The sequence below is a fragment of the Astatotilapia calliptera genome, chromosome 9 (genome assembly GCF_900246225.1).
Source record: "Astatotilapia calliptera chromosome 9, fAstCal1.2, whole genome shotgun sequence".
Lineage (NCBI taxonomy): Eukaryota > Metazoa > Chordata > Actinopteri > Cichliformes > Cichlidae > Astatotilapia > Astatotilapia calliptera.
This window is the reverse complement of record NC_039310.1, coordinates 33,987,800-33,997,136: the sequence shown is the minus strand read 5'-3', so window position 1 is coordinate 33,997,136 and position 9,337 is coordinate 33,987,800. Positions and strand designations below refer to the sequence as shown.

Below are 9,337 nucleotides of genomic sequence, written 5' to 3'. Positions count from 1 at the left end.
CCTCTGGGCTTCACCACTCAGTGGAAGTGAAACATGACATAATTCACCTAGATGATTTCTAACTTGTTTTTATTTTTCTTTCATTCAGTCTTTTACTTGTTCCTGAGTAAATCCTTTTGGCTGAGACTGAAGTTAATCTTCATAACTGGACCGTTTTATTTAACTATGACGTCTCACTGCTGTCAGTAAGAAAGAGTCTTTCAGCCACCATTATTCTCGATGTTAAATTGTAATATACGTATTGTAACACTTTTTCTAAACTGAAGTGTGTTTTCACTTGGAGCAGACATATCTGGACCAGCATATTCATCCTGATGACTACTGCAGAAATGATCAGATTTCTGGGGGGTTAATTTTGGTTATTTATTCAACTCTGTTCTAAACACCAGCTGACCATTGAAAGTCTTGGGTTTCTGCTAAAATAGAAATAAAATTCTAACATATGATCTGTCTGGAGAACACCTGTCCTCTATGCATTTTACACTTCAGAGTTGTGCTCTTGTCCTTTTGTCGAATAAAAACAAGAACCTTTGTACCTTTGTTTCGACGTAATTGTAACTAACTACTGAATTTAGTACAATCACATGTTACATTAAAGCAACGCTGAAAAAAGTAATGTACTTTGTGTAATCTGTTATTTTGTGACACCCAACACCAGTGATGGGAATAATGGTGTTGCTAACGGCATTACTTTTTTCAGTGACTAGTAATCTAACAAATTACTATTTCTATTGTTGCCATGCCATTACTAACAAGTGCAGACGCGTTACTATTTTTCAACACATAGACAGCTGAACCTGTCTTCAGCATACCGGGAGCTACGCAGGCAGTGCTGCTCATTGGCTGAGGAAGAATAAAGTAGTCAGGGTAAACCAATCACATGACCGATTTAAGATGGCATAGCATCAAGATACTATGGCAATCTCTGTGAGGAAACTGTTGAATGTCACAGGTGCTGCTAAGAAGCCACCAAAGCCAGAAAACAGGAGGAGCGATACACCTCCTGATGTCAGGTCTGCAGGTATCAGGCACAAATAATTTTTGTGGGATCTTATTTGATGAAGAACACCTGATCGTTCTGTAAATAGTTTGGAATGGTTCTGAAAAAAAAGGTTTTTTAGGTAAATAGTTGCATATAACTTTGCAAAAGTTTTGTAAACCACGAGTTTTAAACTTGTGCATAGATTTTTTTAAATGTACAATTTATATTTGCATTTGAACTTTTGAAATTGAGTCGTTAAACATGGTTGTGGTTATTACAGTAAGAAATTTTGTCTGAACATAGATGGATTAATCAGTTGTGTTAATAGAGTATATTAAAATGAAAAAAAAAAACTATAAAACTAGATGTGAGGTTGTGCTGAAAGAATGATACCAAACAAGACAAGATAAACAGCTTTTAAACCTGAAATGTAGAGGTCAATGTAGTCAGAAAACGGCCAATTATACCCTGGACCCCAGAGGGTTAAACTTTTTTATAAAGTAATGCAATTGTTACTTTCCCTAGTAATTGTTTACTTTCATAATATTGTAACTTAGTTACTAACTCAGTTACCCCCCTCCCACCCCACTCACCATCCGTCTCTTTCTTCTGCTCTTAATCAGTACTGTAGTGCAGAACAAAAACGAGTCCAGACAGATGCCTGCACCCACACACACACACAGACACATAAAAATGAGACAGCTTCTAGAGGCAGTTGTCAGGCCTATGGCTGACTCAGAGAAAAAGGACTCAAATGTAGGATTCAGACGGAGGCACTGGTAAACGTTTAGTAACCAAATTTATTTAGAGAAACAAGTGAATGTACAAGACAAGTAAACCGTGAACTGTGGGAATGAACATAAACTATGAATAATGCAAAACTGTGAAGTACGTATGCAACCTGAGCTATGAAAGCAATCAGAGAAACTTGGACAGTGAAAATGACACTTCTATGACTTTGTGGCCAAAAAGGGTGTAGACATACTGGATGGCTGGTTCATGGGGATTCCCTGATATGGAAATAACATAAGTTCAGGTATTGTTCCGGGAAAATGTTGGCTGACTGTGGTGTAGAGTGTTCCTTTGGTGCTTACTTGCTGCAGGTGGAGGAGTAGCATGGAGGGGAGAATTGTCCGAGTGAGTGGGGAGGAATCCAGAACTCCAGAAGCTGAGGCAGGGAGGCAGGCAGGTGCATAGGGCGAGCAAAGCCATGGCTGAGAAAACTGTCTAGAAGTCCTGCCTCTGAATGAAGCTTTTCTGGGGAAGGTTTGCATCAGGAGAGTTATTATAAACGAGTATCACAAGGAAAGATAATGCAATTCACTTAAGCGGTTCACAAATACTATTGTGGCCTACATTAACTTTGGTTAGCTGAGACTCTGTTGAAGAGGAGTGGAGAGTGCTGGTGTTATATGTCAACAGATGAAATGAATGGCCCCTCCCAGAGGTGGAACTGCTGACTCTGTGGAAAACACCGAAACTCACCCGGATCATGACGGTAACAAGACAACAAGCATCAGCGCCATGTTACGCTAACTGTTAGTAGTTCAACAATCCAGTGAAGATCCACCACTCTGGTTAGTAGTGGCTTCATTAAAGCATAAGGAACAGGTAAGTGATCATCAGCTGGTGCATAGAGACAAAAAAAGGTGGGGAAACAAAAATATCTTAGAGAAAAGAAAAGGTTTGCCTGTTTTAAACTTTGTTCTGTTATTAAAAGGATTCACAGCATCATGATTAAATATTTTTGATTAAATTAGCAAAAAAGAAAATCATCAAGGGTCCTAAAGGCTGAACGACAGCTTGAGATACAAAGAGAGTCCACCTTTGTGTGTTAATGCGTGACAGATCCCAATAGAACAAACTCATAGTTGTGCCTGTGGCTGCTGTGGAATATACACTACACCACTGAAGGGCACTCTGTCTTCTTAGCTTCTTAAAAGTTTACATGTTTTGACCTGTCTTAAGAAGACAAACAGCTACGCTCTGGAATGAAACACACACGTGGGTGTAGTCAAAGGAGCTTGCAAAGAAACTGGACTGGACTTCTTTAAGTTACTTGAAACTTAAAGTTTCAAGTAACTTAAAGAAGTCCAGACGCTTTTCTTTGCAAGCTCCTTTGACTACGATGACCTGGATGACTGAGAACCTTCACAGACACACGTGGGTGTAGTTGAATGAGTCTCTACCCTGTTTTTCGTCCTCATTAAAGAGAGACGCACAGACAATCAGACTGAGTTCAGACCAAACTAGCAGCTTCCTCTGAGTGAGTCCAGCTACAGGAGAGAAAAGTGGAAAACTCCAACACTGCTGCTTCAAGCTGCTGACGCTCCACACACTGAATGTGAGTTTGAGCAAAAACACGACTCAAAGGAAGTTTCAGTGAAGGTGGTAGAGGAGGGAGGGGAGCCAGGACTGACTGTACTTCCTGTCTGCTGTTTTCAGCTTCACTCACAGACTCAATGGCTTCCAGATCAGAGGAGGATCTCTGCTGTCAGGTAAGTCAGGAGATCTTCAGTATTCCCATTGTTCTTTTATGTAGCTACAGCTTCTATAAAGACTGTCTGAAGGGATAGTGGAAAGAGAAAAGTTAGTACATAAATGAGCCACTTGTAAACCTGGCTTTAAAGAACTACTCATATTTTAATATTAGTGATACGTTCCCCCCGAAGGGGTCTAGGCATGTGAGTGAGGGGACCAGTAACAAATGAGTCCGGAATCAGAATGAAAAGGAAAACAGACAGAGTTGTTCTGTATTAATATAGCTTTATTACAAATGATACAGGTGTATTACAAACGACATTAACTTAAAGAGCCGGCAATGCCGTTTTACCAATAATGCCAAAGAAACAAAGGAAACACTCGCAGCAACAAAAGACACACGACACAACCGACCATAGAGTATCCGGCAGGGAATGCCTCCACAGGACAATCGGGATAATTCTTCTTTTGTTTTTTTTAGCGAACAAGTCTGGGAGAGTCTCTAAGGGTTAGAGAATAAGCAAGACTATACAAGACATGAGAAGCTAAGCAGGGAAGATAAGGAAGAGGGAGAAAGTGTGACAGCCAAGAGAAGAGAAGTGTTTCGGGACCTGGATAACTTGTCATGATTAATGGAACCTTGAATTCTGATTACTGCTGGCAACCTTTACTGAGGTTCTTTAGCATGATCTTGAACTACCCGTAAATGGCAGGTTAGCCATGCATGTCACCTATTAATAGAGATAGATTGATAATATTTAAACAATTTAAATTTTAATATTTTAAATTGAAATTAATTAATGGTAGGACTTCTTTGACCAGTCTTGTTGGAACGGGGTCTAAAATACATATTGATGGTTTGGAAGAAGTAATTACTAGAGAGTTGAAGAAAAAGAATAAATAAATATCAATGTATTTGAAAACAGCTACACAACAGACAGTCGGTGTCATAAGCCACTGCCTCTGTTCAAGCATGGTCATTAACAGTGGACATAGAAGGCTTCTTTCACTAGTCTTTTAAACCATCTGTCTTCTCTGTCCAAAATGATTCCAGCATTCAGCTGTCTGCCATCTATAATCCAGTTTTGAGATCCCTTCCCAGACGCCTTAATGCCATTCACATCCTTGGCCATTTGACTAAAGTATCATGTACATGATAGGGTGGGGCTAGCTTTCACAATGGATTCACCCAAAACCTTGGCTGATTGTGACCTACACCTGTTTTAACACATTGACTCATGTGATTATGTAGAGAATCAGTAGCGGAGTGTGGGAGTATCCCTTTTGGGGAAAATCCCAAAGGGCTTAAAATCTGGGACTGCACACCAAGAAACTTCTTTGATGAGAGATTAAATGCCCTAAATCGTCCATTAGTTATGGTGCAATAGGTGTAGGCTGCTGGGGGATTCCCATCATGTACGGAGTATTACTGTCAGAGGGGCCCGGAGGCAAGAAACTTGAAAGGAACCTAAGAGCAGTAACCCAGATTGAAGGCGGAAGGAATGTTTTAACAAGGTTTATATAACTAATACAATGGTAACATTTGGCAGCCTGTGCTTTGTGCTGGGCAGAGGGGGGAGGGGCGGTAGTTACACTCTCAGTAACACAGGAAGAGAGCCAGAGGGAGAGAGAGAGAAAGAGAGCCAGGGACAACAACGTCACATTAGAAAGGTATAGTAATCATCCACAACTATTTTCAGTTGCGGATGATAAAGGATTCAGAAAGTTTATTCATGCAGGCCCATATGACAGAGAATATGCGTCTTCTTTTTGTTTTCATATTTTAATTTATATTTAATTGTGTTGTGGTTTGCAGCGTTTTGTGTTGTTTCATTTAAAATTTGTTTAAAAGGAAAAAGCTGAAAATTTAAATAGTTAAAAGTTGAACTGTGACTAGTTGGTTTTTGTATTATATGATTTATTTATTACATTTTATGTGGAGTGAATAAATAAAAGTATATTTATGGTGGCCCCTAGCGACAAAGGACGTACAAACTCCAAAACACGTACAAAACACAACAGAAGTGCTCCAGGATGCTGGGCGCAGTGTTGAGCTTTTGTTACCTCGTGACTACACAAGCCAGCAAGTACCAACGACCAGATTTGGTGTGTGGTAGTAACAGGTAAATGAACATTTTTTAAAATTATTTGACTATATATGAGTGCTTGAGTATAAATACACAAACAATACACATATGCTTTCAATTGGTAATTTAAGTGATCTAGGTAAGAAAGTTCAGTTAACGCTAGAAATGTGTTTTGGAGTTTGTACGTGTTTTGTCTCTAGGGGCAACAGCATATATTTATATATAAACAAATATAAATAAAACCACTTTGTTTTACATTAGTAATTCTTTTTTTGCATAATTATGTATTATTGTTAATAATAAATTAATTAAAACAACAAAACAACCTGAAGAGCCTGTTCAGAGCCGAAAGAGGCTCTTTTTAGTGAGGGGGTTTGAAGAGCCGTTTCTCAAAAAGAGACGGAAATCCCATCACTAGCAACATCATCAAGCAAGTAACAAAAGGGTCTGCTAGTTGGGGTGCACTGAGGATAAATCTACTTGGTCATCCGTGGCAGTGTCAAATACGTCTTCTCCAGGGGATGTACCAAGCCGCATGCTCCGTCCTCTAGATCCACCAGTGACAAAAAGGCACCTGCACACTTAGATTTACATATTAATGCATGCTCAGTCATCCAGGTAAGTAAATCCTCAAAAGTTGACGCTTCACCTCTCATTTGATAAGCTTCTTCACTTCTAAGAGCGACTGGTAGAGAGTCCTGGATTTTTAGCCCTTTCGTAGTGTTCTCCCAAGAGGGTCACAAACCCCCTATTGATCTTCTACCTGATCACACAAGCCAAGGGTGAAAAAAGGTGGGGTCACAATCAGCCAAAGTTTTGGGTGAACCCATTGTAGAGCCTGGTAGACCCTGCAATGTGTCTGAACAAAACAATTTAGCAAACAATTAAAAATAATTCTACAAAAAAATTAGCAAAAATTAAGAATGTACATTACTATGTTCTTACAGGAGAGAGATCAGAAAACTTCAGGGACTCTCTGCAGTCTGCACTCTGAGGAGCTCAAAATCTTCTGTCTGGACCATCAGCAGACTCTATGTCTCGTTTGCTGTGTTTTAGCACAACACACCAAGCACAGATTCACACCCATCAATGAAGCTGCACAACAACACAAGAAGGAACTTCAGGAAACTCTGGAGCCCTTAAAGGAGAAGTTAAATGTTTGTGAAGAAGCTAAAGTGAAGTTTGATCAAACAGCAGAACACATTAAGGTCCAGGCCCGACACACAGAGAGGCAGATTAAGGAGCAGTTTAAGAAGCTTCAGCAGTTTCTAGCAGAGGAAGAGGAGGCCAGGCTGGCTGCACTGAGGGAGGAAGAGGAGCAGAAGAGTGGGATGATGAAGGAGAAGATGGAGGCTCTGAGCAGAGAGATAGCAGCTCTTTCAGACACAGTCAGAGCCACAGAGGAGGAGCTGAGAGCTGAAGACGTCTCATTCCTGCACAACTACAAGGCTGCAGTGGAAAGAGTCCAGCGCTGCCCCCTGCTGGATGATCCACAGCTGCCCTCAGGAGCTCTGATAGACCAGGCCAAACACCTGGGCAACCTGACCTTCAACATCTGGAACAACATGAAGTACATGGTCTCCTACACTCCTCTCATCCTGGACCCAAACACTGCAAACCCAGACCTCATCTTGTCTGAAGATCTGACCAGTGTGAGAGGAGGAGAGAGGCAGCAGCTTCCTGATAATCCAGAGAGGATTCATTGGTTTTACTCTGTCCTGGGCTCTGAGGGCTTTAACTCAGGGACTCACAGCTGGGATGTTGAAGTTGGAAACAGTACATATTGGGACCTAGGTGTGTTGACAAAGTCTATGGGGAGGAAGAAAGAGTTATGGTCTGAATTATGGAGAATAGAGTTATTTGAAGGTAAATACTCAGCATGGTCACCATCAGCTGCTCTCACTGCTCTCTCAGTAGAGAAGAAGCTCCAGAGGATCAGAGTGAATCTGAACTGGAACAGAGGAAAGCTGTCGTTCTCTGATCCTAATACTAACACACACATACACACCTTCAGAAACACTTTCACTGAGAAAATGTTTCCATATATTCGCACTCGTGAAGAAGTGAAAGTGTTGCCGTTAAAAGTGTCAGTGTCATGGAGCAGATGAGTTAGGGATGATTATATTTCTAATGTCGTTTCCTGTCAGTGAGATGTACATTGGGTCCAGATGTAATAATACACCCAGTCTAACAGAAGGTTCACATTTGAATGTATTTAAGAATGATTTAAAAAGTGAAAACTCAGCACAGGGTTAAAAATCAGCTTGAGTTGTTACTCAGAGTGAATACAAACCTCAGATGAAAAAATTATAACTGGTTATAATATATCATGCTAATGAATGGAACTCCTGCCACATTAAATGATATTAATAAAATATATAGCAAGGATATGTAGTAGACAATCAGGATTCAATTAAACTTTATATTTATTGTTTTATAATGTGAAAGAAAAAGGCATTTTAATCAAAATATAAATATTTAGTTTATTTCTCTTGTGGTTTAAAAAAAAAAAAGTAATGGAAAACATGTGCCGCCATTACGTATTTAAAATACAAAATCTGAGTAACTGTATTCCGTTACAGTTACCATTTAAAAAGGTTGTATTTAGAATAGAGTTACTTTGTTGAAATAAATGGATTACTCGATGGTATTTTCCTGTTTCATATTGTGGTGTTACGGTTGCCATGATTACAGGGTGCCGCTCTCTCTCTGTGCGACTGTGTGTTTCCTGGGTGAGAGAGTGCCTTTTTGTTGTTGTTGTTGTTGTGCTAAGCTAATAGGCAGAATGCTACAGGCATAGCCCTAAAGAATGTAGCCTCATGGGCAGTGTAGTCGGTGCTGCAGGTAGAATAGAGTGCCATACATGTTATCTGTCTGTGAGCGAGGGAGGGAAAAAAAGGATAGTCGAAAAGTACGAGCTGTCATCGAACAGAAACGGGAGCTGGAAGCATGTAAATATAATAACAACCACTGCAGCCAAGAAGAGTGCCTGACGAGCCCAGTTGTAAGTAAGCTATTAAGACTCGACTGTACGCAGCGTGTACAGCGTGTTCGTGTTTTCCTCCGAAACAATAAGTTCCGTTGGAGCAGCCTTTCAACGCCTCTCTCTGTCTCTCACTAGCAAAGTTAACCCACACAACAAAGTAAAGGTAGTTTTTGGCTATGAGCCCGACAGGGACCCCGCCGTATTAGCCAGACGTCCCTTTACTACGGTTCGCAGCCGCGGACCTTCAGTAACAGTAATAAATCACACAGCAATAGTACATTCACGTAGATGTAGTTGTAAAAAGCATGATAATATACTAAGTAGAGATGGCACGATACCACTTTTTTATGTCCGATACCGATACCGATATCATAAATTTGGATATCTGCCGATACCGATATGAATCCGATATAGTGTTTTTTAATCAACAAAACTGTTTTTTAAAATATCTTGCTGCATTTTGCAAGTCTGCAAGTTCATACTGAAGTTTAAAACAACAACTACACTAAAGCTATTCTGTTATACCTGTATACAAAAAAATATTTCATAGTTCAGCAATACTGATCAATCTAATAAACTTAGACCTACACCATCCTCCCTATTCTGGTATTTTAAAGAGTACTTAGCGTAAATATTAAGCAACCTAACTAATAGGGTTCCAACTCCCAGCAACAACAAAAATAAATAAATAAAAAATAGGGAACCACCCCTCACGCGCCACCTCATGATGCTTAATCGACGTAATCAACCTTAATTTGATGCAGTGTGAGAAAAAATGTACAGAAATCAATTATTTTTCAA

General features: G+C 40.0%; 1 long non-coding RNA gene across 1 annotated transcript; it reads left to right on the top strand.

Annotated features, from left to right (window-relative positions):
- The first annotated feature begins 3,297 nt into the window (after positions 1-3,297).
- On the top strand, positions 3,298-6,776 carry LOC113029674 (uncharacterized). Its single transcript, XR_003273460.1, has 3 exons — positions 3,298-3,326; positions 3,428-3,480; positions 6,498-6,776. It is a non-coding gene; the product is annotated as an uncharacterized LOC113029674 (long non-coding RNA).
- Positions 6,777-9,337: the final 2,561 nt, after the last annotated feature.